Below are 17530 nucleotides of genomic sequence, written 5' to 3'. Positions count from 1 at the left end.
TTCCTACTCCCCTCACAGCTGACTCTAAGACTTCCCTTTGGGGGCACACAGTGCTCTCTGATGCCGTGTTGTGTATTTACCTATTGGCTTTTCCACTGGAATACAAGCCTCTAGAGGGCAAGGGCTCTGTCCAGCATCATACACCAAGGGCAATAGGGTCTCAATACATTTCTATTGGATGCCAGCCACCCCATGCACAAAGTCAGCTGCCCTCAGGAGGGGAGCCCAGGAGGCCCCCAGAGTCCTCCCCAGGGGATCTGGTTTTGCCTGCTCTTGGTCTCATCACTGTTCACCCAACCAAACTGGTCACTTTGTGATTCTGAGATCTCTTTTCTTTTGCTTCAAGATCTCTACACATGTCTTCTCTCAGAAAACCCTTTTCCCCTGCATTTTTGGCTGGCCAACTCCTACTCTGGATCACAGCTTAAACTTCACGTCCTCCCCCAATAAATCTCTTCGCAGAGTCGGGGCTCTGTGCCCCCCCCGCTCTGGGCCCTCAAGCTGTCTATCCCCGCTGCCTTCCATCGAGTCTCACAGAGCACCGCTGGCTTCGTCGGAGGTCTTGCTGGAAGCCTCCGTTGAGCACAGAGCCAGGTGGGACCACCCCAATCAGGGCAGACCCCTGCACAAGACCCCTGGGAAAGGGCTGTGGGGCGAGCAGCGGCCCCCGCAGGCCCGGCCTGCCCAGCGCAGGGCAGCACCTGCCAAGCTTGGACGCCACTCACGGCCAGACAGCCCGCCTGTCGGTGCAAGCTCTCATGACCTGCCCAAACGTGGACAAGTGACTTGGCCTCTCGGGGCCGCTGGGCCCTGGCATCTGTGCAGCTCGGACGACGCCGGCACCCATTGGACACGCGGCTGTGAGGGCTGGGGCGAGCGCACGCTGGCCGGGACGCATCGTGGTGTCTGGCACATGGCAAGGCTTCACACCCGCCGGCACCCCCCACCTGCTTCCACAGCGGTCTTTCCAGGCCCCTGGGGGGCCTTGCTGTATGGCGGTTGCCGGCACACAGCAGGTGCTCAATGAGGAGTACCTGTGGAATGGGCACCATGGGGATCCCGGGCAAAGCCGCACAGTTTTCAATGGAATCACCAAAAAAGACACTTTGGGGATGTCTGGGTGGCTCAGTGGGTTAAGCCTCTGCCTTCAGCTCAGGTCATGATCTCAGGGTCCTGGGATCGAGTCCCACATTGGGCTCTCTGCTTGCCAGGGAGCCTGCTTCCCCCTGTCTCTCTGCCTGCCTCTCTGCCTGCTTGTGATCTCTCTGTCTCTGTCAAATAAATAAATAAAATCTTAAAAAAAAAAAAAAAGAAATCCAAAAGGCTAGGTTTCAGAACTAACTAGAAGAGAACCTAGCTTATAAAAAAAAAAAAAAAAAGAAAGAAAGAAACTTTGATCAAGTCTTTCATTTTTAGACACATGTCCTTGGGGACCTGCAGAGACGCTGCGGCAGACTCCACGGCTGTGCCCCCAGGGAGCAAGGGCGTGGCCACAGAGAGACGGGATGTAACAGGTTGTGGCCTCTGCCAAACTTGCCTGTCCACATGCACCTGTGGCCTCCTCGTGGCTGCCAGTGATGTTCACTGATGTGTGAGTGCCCACAGCACGGGCCTGCAGGAGCCAGCAAGCCGCTGTGTGGGCTGGGGCCGCTGTGCGGGCTGGGGTCACTGTGCAGGATGTGGGTCGCTGTGCAGGATGTGGGTTGCTGTGCGTGATGTGGGTCGCTGTGTGGGCTGGGGTCACTGTGCGGGATGTGGGTCACTGTGCGGGCTGGGGTCGCTGTGCGCGATGTGGGTCGCTGTGCGGGATGGGGTCGTTCTGCAGGCTGGGGTCGCTGTGCGGGATGTGGGCCACTGTGCGGGCTGGGGTCGCTGTGCGGGCTGGGGTCACCGTGCAGGATGTGGGTCGCTCTGTGGGCTGGGAGCTGCCATGTGGGCTGGGGTTGCTGTGTGGGATGTGGTTGCTGTGCGGGCTGGGGTCGCTGTGCGCGATGTGGGTCGCTGTGCGGGATGGGGTCGTTCTGCAGGCTGGGGTCGCTGTGCGGGATGTGGGCCACTGTGCGGGCTGGGGTCGCTGTGCGGGCTGGGGTCACCGTGCAGGATGTGGGTCGCTCTGTGGGCTGGGAGCTGCCATGTGGGCTGGGGTTGCTGTGTGGGATGTGGTTGCTGTGCGTGCTGGGGTCACTGTGTGGGATGTGGGTCGCTGTGTGGGCTGGGAGCTGCCATGTGGACTGGGGGTCACTGTATGCGGGGCTCACCCAAAGAAATGGGGAGCTTTCTGGCCAGGTGTGCTGGCCTCCTGGGAGAAGCTGTTTGGTCCTGGACGCAGGGCCTTCCAAGGGTACTATGGAGCTGATGCCCCTTCCTCATCTGAGAAGTAGCCAGCACCGAATGCCTCTCCTCCGAGCTCGTCGCGCACCCCCCTGTGAAGCACCAGAGGCCACAGGGACACGGAAAAGTGAGCACAGGGCCTGCTTCCCAGGAGCTTCCCACAGTCTCATTCACCTGAAAGAGCCAGAGCTCAGAGCCGGGAGCCACTGGCTGGCAGCACGGAGCTGGCCCTGTCGCCGTGGTCAGGCCACAGGCCTCTGCTCATCCCTCAGGGGCCCTCACCACATCGGTGACGCCCATGACAGAACCCCAAACCGGGAAGGAACCAGCCACTAAAAGCCATGCTTCAGCAAGCCAACCCGACTCACTAGCCCTGTTTCAGCTGCCCCAGAACAGAGGCTTGGTGGGGGCCACTCGTGAGAATCGACCGTGCCCTGACCCTTCACAGTTTGCCTTAGGCATTGAAGACTTACAGAAGGCATGATTTGGGAGGAATACTCAAAAACACCTTTCCAACAAAATTCTTCTTGTTACCCCCTTTACTTTCTTCCTCAATGATCTCTAACGAGAGACAGAGCCATGCACTGTGGCTCCCACCAGCCCAGGCCTCCTGGGGTGAGTCAGCTCTGCCACATGGTGCGTGCATGGCCAGGCGGCTGACTTCCCCGCCCTAGTGCCCCAGGCTCTAGGACACATGCAACGACACCATGTCGCTCGCCGGGCTGCTGTGACGATTACAGGAGACAAAGCACGCACCACAGGTCCTTGAATGGGAATGCAAAGCTGACCGGCGTGAGAAATTCAGGGACTGCGTCCATGTCAGTATCCCCGGCAGGCGGCTACCCTCCAGTCTGGCACTGGGGGGAACCAGTAAAGGCCACACACATCCCTCTGAACTATTTTTTTTTTAACGATTTTATTTATTTATTTGACAGAGAGAGATCACAAGTAGACGGAGAGGCAGGCAGAGAGAGAGAGAGAGGGAAGCAGGCAGCCTGCTGAGCAGAGAGCCCAATGCGGGACTCGATCCCAGGACCCTGAGATCATGACCTGAGCCGAAGGCAGCGGGGCTTAACCCACTGAGCCACCCAGGCGCCCCCTTCTGAACTATTTCTGACGCTGCCTGCAGACCCACAATGATCTCAACACAAATTTTAAATAGTCAGCTGGCCATTTTCATTATTAGGGTCGTTAATCCTGCCGAAAAGGATGCGGTGAATAAACGCTCCAGGATTCCTTCAATTTTTTCATGAAAACAAAAAATAGCGGTCTCTATGTACTGTTGGTGGCAGAAACAGAATGAGCGTAGGAACAAAGTCACTTCTGAAATAATCGCGCTGTGATGACTGTTTCTGTCTTCCTCCGTGAGGGAAGCAAACTCCAGTTCCCCTCCCTTCATTCATTTACGCCGCCAATACAGACAGTGCAGCCCGTGCTGGGTGCGGGGACCCATGGCAGAAGCAAGATGGGTTTGGTCTTAATCTGCATTTTCTGCATTTGGTTGGTTTGGTTTTGGTTTGGCTTTTTGGGTTTTTTCTTTTTTTCGTGTTTTTTCCCCTACTAATGTCCTTCCAGAACGCTTTAGAAAGGAAGGTAAGAAGGGCACCTTTATCGAGCACCTAGCGTGTGCCCGGCCTTGCATGGGGCACAGGGACTCCACGGCTGAGCAGAACGAGTAGAGCTTGTGACCCCAGGAAGCACCACAATTTGGTGAGAACAAGCACCATTAAAACGACAAGAATCACACGACTCAACTGCGGGAGGAGAATGGGCCCTAAGCCTGTGGCCTGAAGACCCTCAGTGAGCCCAAGGGGCCGCACTACTGTCTCTCTATTTCTGCGTTCTGGTGCTCTGACACTGAGAGCTTTGCTGACCCTGGAGGGACGGCCCTCCCCACACTAGCCAAGCAGTAAACAACTTGCCCACAAGCATGGTTGGCAGATACAAGCCAAGCAACCTGGAGCCACACCCCAGTGTGCTTCCTTCTGGGTCTCGGGCTCTGGGACACCATCCACTTGCCATAACTCCCCAGGACCATGTCCCAGACAAGGGGCAGCAGCTCCCATGCTCCAGAACCCACTGGAATCATCCAACCTAGCCAAGCCCAAACCTGCTTCTCTGGGACATCGCAGTAAAGGCTCTTGTCCAAAACTCCCCCTCGCTCCCAGGGGCTCCTGACCCACCCCGGGGCTTCCCTGTTATTGGCGTGGCTGTGCCCTTCTCTTGGGAACTGTGACAAACTCTCTTTCCAGTGGTAACTGTTGGCCTTATGACATCTCCAAGTCTCCACTGATCTACTACATTTAAAACCACAGCCAGCCCATCCCTCACTGAAGAAATGACCTTTCAGAATGAGCAGGGCTCACAGAGGAAGGATGAAGGTAGGAGCAGAGTAGGAAGTATCCCTGAGCCACTTGGGGCACAGCACACCCCAGAGTCTGGAAACACGGAAGGAGACCAGGAGGGAAGTGAGTGGGGCCAAGAAGCCTGAGAAGGGGTCAGGGCCGGCACCCGCAGGGAGGGGGTGGGACAAGGGGCCCTAAGGGCAGGGACACACCTTCAACCTGGCATTGAAAGCACTCCTTTGTCCTAAGCGTAAACTCCCTGGCACGTGGCCTCTGGGTTTGGCTCCCATAGGGCCCTTAACAGCCAGCAGAGCCTGGTGTACTCAGATATTCAAGAGATTTTTGCTGAATGAATGAATCTTCCCACTAAGGGAAACAGGGACAAGCCCCCTGCTTCCACCTGCTTGGCTGTCACTTGGTTTGCAATCATCTGAGAAGGGGTCTTTTCTGAATCTTTTAAGCGTCTGCTGGAGCATCAGCTGGATTGACAGAGCCTCCCCCCACCCCCACCCCCCAGCCACTGAGCCACCTTGAGTTGGAAATAATGGCAGCCTTGCAGAGAATGGAGGAAGAGGAATCCTTTTTATGAGGCCAGCAGGACATCACGGACAGAACCGGAAGAGGGCGTGGCTAGCAGTGGAGGGGGCAGCCCAGACTCTCCTACGCCCCTGCCTGCTCAGATGCTGCCCACATGCCAGTAAATCAGATACAGAGGTACGGGGGAAGACAAAACTCACATACCTGCCCGGCTTGTTCCAGAAACAATCATACTGCTTTCCCCCTGGACTTGTCCCTCAATCAGTGGAATTACATTAACCAAATACAGGGGAAAGGTCATATGATCATTTCGATAAATACAGAAATAGCCCTTGATAAAAGTCCACATCCATGCATAATTAAGGACTGCTTGCAAATTAGAAATAGGAGGGAACTTCCTTGATCTGTAAAGAATAGATACAAAGTATCTCCTGCAAACTCATACTTACTGATGGAATACTGGAAGTTTTCCCTCTGAGATCCAGGACGAGACTAAAATGTCTTTCTCTAAAAGTGCACTAGAGATATTAGCCAGCACGACAGGAGCAAAAAGTTTAAGTACGGGATTGGAAGAAATGAAGCTATCCTTTTTTTTTTTTTTTTTTCCCCAGAGTAATGTTTTTAGAAAATCCAAGAGTCTCTAAAATTAGAATAAGTTAATTTAGCAAGGTTATTACATAGAAGGTTCCTTTTCAAAAATAAATTATATTTCTATATGCCAGAACCAAAGATTTAGAAAATCATATTTAAATAATGAGATCATTTAAAAGTCATCAAAAAAATATACCCCAGAATAAATCTGGTGAAAGATGTGCGTGAGGCCTCCACAGAGAAAGCAGTCCTGAGAGAAAAGGGAAGTAACTTAAATACAATGTGAGATACACCAGGTCCACAGACTGAAAAACTAAACGTTTTAAGGATTTCATTTCTTACCAAATTAATTCACAGGGTCAATGCAACCCCAACCAAAATCATAACTCTGGGGGTGCCGGGGTGGGTCAGTGAGTTAAAGCCTCTGCCTCTGGCTCAGGTCATGATCTCAGGCTTCTGGGATTAAGCAGGGAGCCTGCTTCCCATCCTCTCTCTCTGCCTGCATCTCTGCCTACCTGTGATCTCTGTCTGTCAGATAAATAAATAAAATATATATTTTTTTAAAAATCACAACTCTGTGTGAGTGTGTAAGAGAGAGAATTAATTCAAAATTTCATAATTTTTTAAAATGGTAATTTTGAGAGAAAGAGAGAGTAAGAGACAGCATGGAGGGCAGAGCAGAGGGAGAGAGAGAATCCCAAGCAGACTCCCCACTGAGTGTGGAGCCCCATGCGGGGCTCGATCCCACGACCCTGAGATCATGACTGAGCTGAAATCCAGAGTCAGATGCTCAACTGACTGAGCCACCCAGGTGCCCCCCAAATTTCATAATTGTATAGAGAAATGCATAGGACCAAGAATGGCTGAGGCAATCTTGAGGAATAAAAATAAAAGTGGTTAAGATTTACACTATCAAAATAACCTGATTATAAATGCACAATAACTATGACAACGTGCTGTTGGCAGGACAAAAAGCACAATGGAACAGAGAATGGTGTAGACAGACCCACATCCATGTGGAGAGTGACTCAGGAGAAAGGGAACACAGCTATGCAGTATGGGGTAGGAAAAGGGTGGGCCTCTTTTGCTGCTGAATCCATGGGACACCCAAACTGAAACACGGACTCTCGATCCCTCCCTCACACCAAATCACAGTCAGTTCTGATTCTAGACATCACAGACAAAACACTAACACATCTAGAAGAAAACGTAGAAGAAAATCTCAATGATTTGGGGATGAGCAAATATTCCTCAAACAAGACACAAAAATGAAAAAAAAAATAAATGGACCTACGTTAAAATGAAATCTTTCTTGTCATCAAAAAATACTATTAGGCAAATGAAAAGGTGAGTCATGTCAAGGGAAAACATTCAAGATCTCTATCTCCACCCAAGCACTCAATCTAAACCATACTTTTTAAAAGTCACGACTGCAAATCTCTTTGGGGAATCCTAACTGAAGAACTCAGGGTCTTCTGGGCTAGTGATGACTTGGTTTCCCCATTGGATACCAGTTCAAGGCCCATTCACTTAGCTGGTCTGCACACTTAACAGTTTTTTATTTTTATGGGAGTGCTACGTAGCAATAAAATGTTCCTAAAACTTTTTCAAGTTAAAAAAACATAAAAACCTGTCTTTCAAACGCCTAATCTGGGGGGGGGGGGGAGGAACAAACACACCCAGGAACATATTTAAGTGTTAAAATAAAAAAACAGAAAAACAAATAGGAATGATTAAAATTTCTCTGGGCTTCTGAACGTGAACGTCAACAGATACCCGCCAGACCGCAGGCGGTCAAAGAGCACTCGGAAGAGCCTGGAAGGTCATCTGACTTCCCCACATCACCACGGTTCCAACAGGCATTCAAACCCGATTCCAACCCGAAAAGAGGAAGCACCTCATTTGTTCGATCAAGACCTCCTTCCTGGGTGTTTCCACATCTTCTTACATTGCAGCGTGATGTTTTGGTTTGAAATAGGAATAAGGAAATACGATAATTAAAATGATAACGTTTTGGTTTGAAATCCAAGTAACCCCCGTTTCAGAGTAGCTACAAATCACTGATGGAGAAAGCCATCCCTGACGTACCAAGCGTCCGGTCACCACCAACAGCGCGGGAAGTCACACCAGCTGGGGCTGCAGCCTGGAGACAAGAGCCACAGAAAAATGGCATATATTTGCTTCCTGAATTGCAGGTTGTCTAAAAATACAAGGAAACCAGAAAATGACCTGAAGGAAATTGCACGTGTGGTGTGACAGATACATTTGCTGGAGTTCTAATTGGCCAGCCCTGGGGTGGGCCACGCTCTGCGAGAAGACACAGCCCCTGTCCTTGAGGAGCTACCCGTCAAAGCAAAGACACAGCCACCAATCAGCAAAAACCCCTGGAAGGTAGAAGTCCTTCTGGGAGGGGACCTCGACGAAAAGGCAGGACGACAGGGGTACTTTCCGGACTTGGAAATGGATCGCAAAGCTGCAGGCATATTCCTACTCAGACCCCAGCACATGGCCATCCGGACCCCTTAAATCAAGTCACTTCCATAGTTGCAGGAAAGGAAGCGTCATAAAGGGGGTGGGAAGCCACACATTCCTCGGCAACGCGGCATGTGGCAGAATCCGAACCAGGTGTTGGGGAAAAGGTCACGCGGGGCAGTTATGGGTACTTCCCCTAAGATCAACCCTGGCTTAATTCATTAAGTACAATGGTAGAAAATCTAGGAAAAAATGAAACTGGTTCAGAATTAAGATGTACTTTTTAAACTTAAAAAGAAATATAAGTCATAGAGAACAAAAGAATGGACAGTCCAAATTATAGAAGAATATTTTAAAACTTTGCATTTAAAATCCATATAAAACAAAGTCAGATGAGCTCTGGAATATATTCACAAGAAACGACAAAGGGTAAAATCTTTCCACATACAAAGACCTCTCTAAAATCAACAAGAAAATCAAAAGCTGCCCCTTGGAAAGTACACAGGAGACTTAAATAGTCTTTTGGAAAAAGAAATAAGTAAACAGTAAAAATATGAAAAGAAAATCCAATTGTCCAAGTTATTCCAAAGAAACAAGTTAAATAATGTTTCCGTTTTTACCAAATTGGTAGTTGAACCAAAATCAACTTTTTAAAAATCAAGTCATCAGAGTTGGCAAAGATTTGGAAAGGCAAGAATCCAGCACAGATGGGAGTATAAGTTAATGCCACTTTGGCAATGTGTGTCAAAGGCTTTCAAGTACTTTATATACCTTGGCCATAATTATATTTCTAAAGAAACAATCAGGAATATAGACACAGATTCATACGTAAGTAAGTAAACTCAATGGTCCAGTAGCTGCGTTTAAAACCAGGACACATAATTAGATCTACGGTACAGTGTCACTATTATATTTTGTGTGTGTACACTTGCGTTAAAAAGGATGAATGGAATCCATGCAAGTATTTGCCGTGATTAACTGGCTGGTGTGACTGCAGGTGTTTTCATGTGATTTGTAAATATTCCACAATAAGCACGTAACACTCTGCGATGCAGACGAACACTGTTCTCGTTGCAGTTTTCCTGAAGGTGTAGCGCTTGACCTAGACCTCGAGGGCAGGGAAGAGCTTGCAGATCGTGGGAAAGCTGTGTCGCAGAGAAGACATACGCAGGTTTGGGGGCTGAGGGGAGCCATGGTGACAGAGGTGAGGAAGGGAGGGTGGGTGTGCAGACCCCAGAGGGACTTGGAAGCTGAGCTAAGTGCTGACAAAGGTGAAGGCGACGGGACCAGCGATAAATGGAGCTGCTGGTGAAACCCGCAGAGCTGAAGGCGTTGTTGCAAGGGGCCAGGTATTTCCAGGAGCCAGACGAGAACTGACAAAGAATAAAAAAGCCTAATTGGAGACTGGGGGAGTCCAGAGTGTGTGTCTGCCTAAAGGGATAGCAGCAAACCCAGCTGTTACTGTGTCCGCCATGCCCTGCGGATGGCGCTTCGAGCCCTCAGGTGACCCTACCACGGTCTCGCAAAGAACAAACCAAGCTCTCTGTAAGTCACCCTTGTCACGATCCAAGGAGGACCATTACCGTCTGGTGTCTCACAGACTCTTCCCTCCTGAGGTCCACTCAGACCCCAAGATCATCCAGCTTGGGTCTGAAAGTGGGAGAACGCAGTTCTTGGGTCTGAAAGTGGGGCCACTTCCCTCTTTGCCATTCCTGTCCACAATACCCAAACGATTATTATAAGATTCTCTCTGCTTGTTAGGATACATCTATTAACTCGAGTGCTAAACCATGGATGATTAAAAGAAATCTTTCCAGAAGCCAGTCTGGAAAGGTAAAGGGAAAAATTATCACTGAATCAGAAAGACTTGATCATCAAACTAGACTCTGCCAATTACCAGCACCTTCCCTGAAATCTCACTGATTCTCCTCCGAAATGGAGAAAACCCGAGCTGAGCAGGTTTTGCAAAGGACCAGACGATACTGTGTAGGTGATAGGACCCCAAAAAAGACCACACACAGCGACTACAAGTGTACCCTGTAACCTGCACATCAGAGATGTCGAGGACGGCTTTACATAATCACAGAGGCACTGGGACCCTGAGTCAAGGGACTTGAACATGAGTCAGCCTCCATGCAGGAGTGTCCCACTCACACCAAATCCCCCACCCCACCCAGAATTTCCACTGGCTTCTAAATGCTCCAGTGACAAAGGGGATACACACGGCATAAAACATCCAATTGCTTATTAAGACATGTTAAGGATAATTTTAAGTCTCAAGTAGACACTAACTCTCAGATTAGAAGCCACCAAATTCCTCCCAAGATGAAGGCAATAATCCTCAACAATATAACCGATATCTATGGGAAAATGCCCACCCAGATAACAAGGTCCAGCAGCACTGAAACAGAATCCAGAAATTCAAAGGTCTGCAAGGTGCGGAGAAGCTCCCCCTGCTTCATTAGCACCAAAGGGAAAACACAAACGCAAGAAAGCCTTGAGTGACAAAGGGTAGTTTCGACTCTTGTCTGCTGACCCACTCCTTGTTAAAATCCGGAATGGACTTATGTGCTGTCTGGCAAATCCTTTCAAGGGACGAAACTGTTCGGCAAAGTGACAACGATTATGGCTCTTCTGTGGGCGTCTGACAACATCAGAGCACCCCAATTCCGACTCACGGGGAGGGCACATCTGCGCAGATATCTCAGACAGAATGTAGGTGTGGTTGTTGGCAGGTGAGGCCAACCAGAGCCCAGCAGATGAGCTCTGAGTGGTTTACCTTGCCCAAACTCTCACCAGATGAGATAGAAGCAGGCACTGTGTGTTGCATAACCTGTCCTTGGATTTGACCCTCCAGGCTGAGATACTGCTCAGGATCACCTTGTCTTTCAACATCTCTTGTCGCAACCCACCAAGAACATGAGACAAGAGGGCATCCTGAGGGGTGGAGCGGGGAGGGGGGGATGGCAGTGCATTAAGAACTATGCCCTGGGAGCTCATCCCAAGGACAAAACCAGGGTCTGACCAAGGAATTCCCTTCCCCCAGGGAGGGGGAAGTTTCATACCTGAAACTCGGGAGCTGTGTGGACCTCCCCTCTGTCCCCTTCCCGAGTGTTTATGGAAGCACAGGAAACCTTAGGTGCGAGCTGGGGGGGGCCAGTGACCTGTGTTAAGTCTCTGAGCTGACAAGAGCCCCATCTAAACACGATCTAAAACCACAACCTGTCCCCCAAAGGTGTGCTGGACAAGGAGCTATAGCGACTGGCTGGGACTCTGAGATCATCTCCCTGGGGGCGGGGGCAGGAAGTGAGGATTTGGGGACCAGCGGAGGAAGCTGGAGTAGCCTCTGTCATTGCTGACAGATGCTCGGTGTGTCCCCCAGGGCAGAACTACAGCCCCGCTGGCCGCCCTGGGCCCATGCTTTCCGGGCGACGTTTCCTGCCGCTGTGGCCACGGAGACACGTGCTGCGGGAGCGCCGTGGTCAAGCTGGGACCCGGAGGACACGCGCAAGCAGCACCCCTCCGCGGTGCCACCGTGGGCACGTAGAATCCAAGGAACACACGCCGCGGGTGTGAGTCCCTCAGACGTTCGGGAAGTGACGGCAGCATGAGCCCAGCTCACCCTGACTAACGCCCCCCCAACAGCCTCTGCGCCCCCCGGACCCCCCTAGGAGAATCAGCCCCGGGACATTTCATGTAACTGCTGAGGTTAAGCTCTGTCTTCCCAAGCGAGGATCGCTGGGCATGCAGAGCACGAGGCCGGGGCTCTCCGGAGCTGCTTGCTCCGACCGGGCAGAGCCTGCGGGGAGGACGCCAGACTGGGGGGGCAGAGCGGACCCGACCCAGAAGATTCCCGCACCCCCAACCCCCACCCTGACGCAGCCGCCGGACAAACGCCCTGGCTGGCGTTTCTGGTCTCTCCTGACACCGCCCAAGTCAGACCTGCCCCCGCCCCGGGACAGACAGACAGACACTGCAGGCTTCTCGGAAGCCGAGCACAAGACGGGGAGAGGGAAACCCTGAGGAAAGGGTCCGGCCCACGTGGGGCGCTGAGCAGGGCGGGTGTTTGCAGCCCGGGAGAGAAAGCTGAGCGGCTCCCCGGCAAGCAAGCCCGGAGCCCGGCCGTGGGGAGCCAGGCTGTGCACGGTCCCCCTCTGTCCTTCTGTCCTTCTGTCCTTCTGTCCATCGGGCTTGGTTCTCAGACCCAAGGGCCCTTGGTTCTCCCGGCCTTGCACGCCTGCGTGTGACGGTGCGGGTTCGCCTTCTAAGCGACTCACAAGATTGGAACAAGCAAAGCAGAACAGACACTTCTTTTCCCAATTAACAGCTCGGGGGGACGCGGCTCCATTATCTCCGCCGGCCCACGCGGACCGTCCATTAGCGCTACTGGGATCCAGGCAGGAGCCCAAGAGCCTGGTCTCTGCTGGGAGGGGTGAGGAGGAGCTTCCTGTGGGCCCCGCCCCCTGGACGGGGTCAGAGTGCCCTTCGTCGCTATGACCCATGTGCGCAAGAGCCTCTGGAAAGGCTCTCGCTAAGGCCAGAGAGGCTCAGAGGAGAGCGTGTGGGAAACGTGCGGTGGTTTGGGAAGCTCCCTTTGCCACGTCCTCATGGGTTAATGAGAAGTCCCAGACCTCACTTGGCTTCCGAGGGGACTTGTCAGCATCACATGGGGTCTTCCCATTTCCTGGGATGTAAACCACAGTCGGAACTCCCAAGCGAGCAGCACTGTCCCCTGCGGCATCTGAATGCTGCAGGCTGGCACTTCCCCCCGCCTGACCGTTGGGTGGGGGCCCAGACTCAGATCACAGACAGACCTGGCTGGCATCCCAAATCCTCCTGGGGCACCCCGTTACTCCCCCGACACCTGCCAGCTAGATGTGCAGAGCGCTCACTATCTACCCGGTCTCATCCGTGGACAAGACCCAAGGGCCCTGCCTCCTGAGAGAAAGGAAAGTGCCCTCATGGAAACAGGGACCAGGTAGATCAGCTTAGTGGGCAGGTCCAGGAAGACTTCCTGAAGGAAGTGGCTCTGAATGAGGGGTGAGTGAGACGGGGAAGGGGAGAAGGGTCCTTATCCTAGCAGCGAGAGCTGTAGAGAAGAGGTATGAAGCGGGGAGATCTCAGTGGGTCAGAACAGGAGTCCGTATGGGGACAGGGAGCACAGCACCCTGAAAAGGCAGGAGGGGGCGACAGGATGGGCCCAGCTGATGTTTAGTGGGTGGGACGCATGCCCTCCCTCCAGTACTGGCCCTGTGGGCGACTGGTGGATTGTATCTATACCTGGAGGGCTGAGTCCAACCACTGGGAAAGCTATTTTAAACACGAAGAGTTTCTAAGGTAACTCGTTACAAAATGATCAGATCCAAACCACTATTTTTTCCTAATTAGTCAGCAATAATGACCCAGATAATTTAATAGGGAACAATCCCATTTGTAATAACTGATACACAGCATTGAACACACAGACGCAAAACTCCTAAGATGCTGTTGAACTCCTTGGGAACAAGCGAGAAAATTTAAACAGAATTATTTTTCAAAGTCCCAAAGAGTGGAGAGAGGTACCATGTTCTTGAACAGGATGATTCCATGTGGCAAAGTTGTGGATTCTCCAAATCTCCAAAACATAATGAGGTAGGTCTCCCACTAAAACATATACTGAATACATTTTCATTATTGTATAATTATGATTAATATATAAGTAGGTAATGAGGGAGGCTGGATATTAAAATACATAACCACAGTTATTAAAAGGACAGACTCAGGAAATGAAAGAAAGTTAAAATTCCAGAAGAATTTAGTATAAATAAAAGTGGGTAAATTATAAAACATGCATTTCAAATCGGTGGCAAAAATGGACAATTCAAGGATGGAGCTGGGTCTCTGACCTAACTCAGAAGGTCAGGGCCTCCCACCTCATGCTAAATGCATTTTCTTTTCTTTTTTTTTTTTTTTTTAAAGATTTTATTTATTTATTTGACAGACAGAGATCACAAGTAGGCAGAGAAGCAGGCAGAGAGAGAGAGAGAGGGAAGCAGGCCTCCTGCTGAGCAGAGAGCCTGATGCGGGACTCGATCCCAGGACCCTGAGATCATGACCTGAGCCGAAGGCAGCGGCTTAACCCACTGAGCCACCCAGGCGCCCGCTAAATGCATTTTCTATGAGCTGAAGGTCAAATATAAAGAAAAGGAACCCAGAAAAGGATCAGAAGAAGATAATGAGGGTAGTGACTCATCTGACCTGGCCGTGGGAATGACCTTCTTAGGTATGAAGGCAACTAACAAAGCCATAAAGAAAAAACACTAGTAGATTTGACCTCATAATTTTAAAAGCTTTTGAACATGAAAACACATTGTTTAAAAAAAGAAAAACAACCCTATCACCACCACAGCAGAATATTACTCCCTGGAACAAATATTTTTAACATACACAGCAGGGATCCACCTGTCCCGTGTTGGTGCCCTGAAGCCACTTGCCATGGGCACACCCCGAGAAGCCAATTCATGCTTCGCTGAGGAAAGTGAAGCTTGGCTCCTTCTGGAGAGTTACTTAGCAAAAACAGATAAAATGCTTAAAAACCGTTCCGGCCCTTCAACCCAAGAATTCCGCTTCTGAAGATGGACTGCAAGAAATGAATGAAGGGGGTCCTGAAGGTCACCGGAGGAAGGGGCTTCCAGCTGGTTTTCATACAATGAGAGGACATTCCACTATTAAACATCGTGTTTTCAAAGAGATCTTCATAAGGAACTGCTGGTATTTTAAATGAAAAACAAGCAGGATACAAAATGAAATCTAAAGAACTATCCAAATTTTGCTTTGAGAGATGTGATGCATATATACTTAACTTGATTTCATTCAGTAATTGGCCTTGAACTTCTCCAGGGTAGACAGACACCGGGAGAATGACAAGACGGATGAGGGGCCTGCCTGCTTGGTATTTACCGTCCGATCCATAAGGTCTCTCTCTCTCTCTCTCTCTCTCTCTCACACACACACACACACACACAGGGAATGCACCCAAAAGTTAATGTTATCTTAACTTGGTTAAGAAACTTGGGTTTCGGAACTTGGGTGACAATTTTCTCTCTTAACTTACTGAAAATCTTTCCATCATGCGACATAACATACTTTCATGATTAGAGATGAAACTTTGGGTGAAATTCTCACCACTTCCTACCTAGGACACCATCCTTCCCCCATAAAAAGATGCAGCGCCTCACCAGTGTGTATATAAAGCTCTGTTCTCCCAGGGCTGCCTGAGCATCATCTTAATCTTCTTTCTCTGAAAATAATTTCCTTTGTTACAGTCCAGAATGGGTGAGGAGAAGGGATGTGAGACAATGATCTGCACTATATTTGGAAAATCTAAATGACCTTTCAAAAGACTTAGGCTTAAAATAAATGTGTGACTCAGGAACAAGTGATCCCCAATGACTAAACGTCCTCACAAAAATACCTCCAAACCATCCCCAACTATAGATAATCCCCCCCCCCACCAAAAAAAGGCCATTCATGCTCATAAGTACTGACAAGAAAATGGAAATTTTGTCAGAAAGTTTCAGGACCGTTCAAAACACACGCATTTATGGCACCTGTCGACACGCTGGGAATGAAGACCGGCAGAATCAACATAAAAATCCTTCAAAGGCCACATGGACGGAAAGAAAAAGGAGAGAAGTCTCATTTTAAGAAGGATCACTTTGAAATTGATTCTCGCAACGTGTTTGTGTAGGATGATACACCACTGCGGGCTCTATCCCTTCTGCTCTGGAGGGAGGGGGATGTGGACCAGACTCCAGCAGAAGCCGCATGAAAACTTGTCACTATGCCCCCAACAACTACAGGATCCACACCACTGAATATGGGCTTGCGGGTCCCCTCCTTCATGGACGAACTTGACCAGCATAGAGGTGAGGCGACCAGCCTGAGCAGCCTCAGAGCAGTCAGACGCATCACTGTCATTCACTCGTCCCACAGTTATCCTTCCAGCCTCTGCTCTGCACCCCAGGCACCACCCTAGGGCTGGGAAATGGGGACAGGGGGAGACACACGGGGCCCCTCCCTCTGCGGGGAGACAGGTAACAGAGAAAGCGAGCAGATGGGACCATTTCAGGGAGCGAAGAGTGTACTAAAGGAAATCAAAACAGGAGCCTGTGGGGGACTTCCAGGCAGGGAACGTTCCTTTCAGAAGGGGTCCAGGAGGGCTTCTCAGAGGAGGTATCATTTGAGCTGCATGGACCCAGCCAGGGAGAGAGCTGGCAAAAGAGCCTTTAGGAGGGGTGCCTGGGGGGCTCAGTGGGTTAAGCCGCTGCCTTCGGCTCGGGTCATGATCTCAGGGTCCTGGGATCGAGTCCCGCATCGGGCTCTCTGCTCAGCAAGAAGCCTGCTTCCCTCTCTCTCTCTCTCTCTCTGCCTGCCTCTCCGTCTACTTGTGATCTCTCTCTGTCAAATAAATAAATAAAATCTTAAAAAAAAAAAAAAAAGAGCCTTTAGGACAGAGGGAAGAAGCGAAAGTGCTGGTGTGGGACTCAGTGTGGTGCTGGGAAGCATGGCCAGCTGCAGAGTAGAGGAAGGTGGGGGAGACACAGAAGGCAGGGGGAGACACAGAAGGGAGTGAAGCCGGACAGGGCAGTGAGGGTGGCAGAGCCCAGGCCACTTGGGCTTCAAGTCGTGGGGAGCACCAGGTGTTGTTCCAGGTGCAGTGAGTCTCATGGGTAAAATCTAACTCTTTTTTAATTTAGTTTCAGAGGTAGAATTTAGTGATTCATCCATTGCACATGAAAACATTTCTTTTTTTAAGATTTTATTTATTTATTTATTTGACAGAGAGAGATCGCAAGCAGGCAGAGAGGCAGGCAAAGGGAGAGGAGGAAGCAGGCTCCCCACCGAGCAGAGAGCCCGATGCGGGGCTCAATTCCAGGACCCTGAAACCATGACCTGAGCCGAAGGCAGAGGCTTAACCCACTGAGCCACACAGGTGCCTTGAAAACATTTCTTTAAAAAAGATTGGGCCAGTAGGAAGTGTACTAGAGCCGCCCCCAGCCCAGTAGGGAAACGGACAAACAGTGGCATCTCCAGACAACAGAATATCCAAGGATAAACAGAAATGAGTTCTCAAAACCTGAGGGGACACAAGCCTCAAGTGTGCACACGGTACGATCCCACGTGGATGACCTCCTTCCTGCAAGAGGCAAAGCTGTGGGGGGCTGAGAGAGGGAGGGAGCGAGGGGCAGGCGGAGCCCAGTCCATTTTCAGGG

General features: G+C 50.6%; 1 protein-coding gene across 5 annotated transcripts in view; it reads right to left on the bottom strand.

Moving 5' to 3' along the window:
• Nucleotides 1-17530, bottom strand: part of PHACTR3 (phosphatase and actin regulator 3) — a 225140-nt gene that overhangs the window by 107614 nt on the left and 99996 nt on the right. The window contains exon 1 of one of the 5 annotated variants that reach the window (XM_047747013.1): nucleotides 7893-7915. The exons of the other annotated variants lie outside the window; for them this stretch is intronic. The gene's annotated coding sequence lies outside the window, so the exon portion shown is untranslated. Of the gene's footprint in view, nucleotides 1-7892; nucleotides 7916-17530 lie in introns of those variants that run through there. 5 annotated transcript variants of the gene reach the window in all.

The sequence above is a fragment of the Lutra lutra genome, chromosome 9 (genome assembly GCF_902655055.1).
Source record: "Lutra lutra chromosome 9, mLutLut1.2, whole genome shotgun sequence".
Taxonomy (NCBI): Eukaryota; Metazoa; Chordata; class Mammalia; order Carnivora; family Mustelidae; genus Lutra; species Lutra lutra.
The sequence above is the reverse complement of the archived record's forward strand: the minus strand, read 5'-3'. Positions and strand labels throughout refer to the sequence as shown.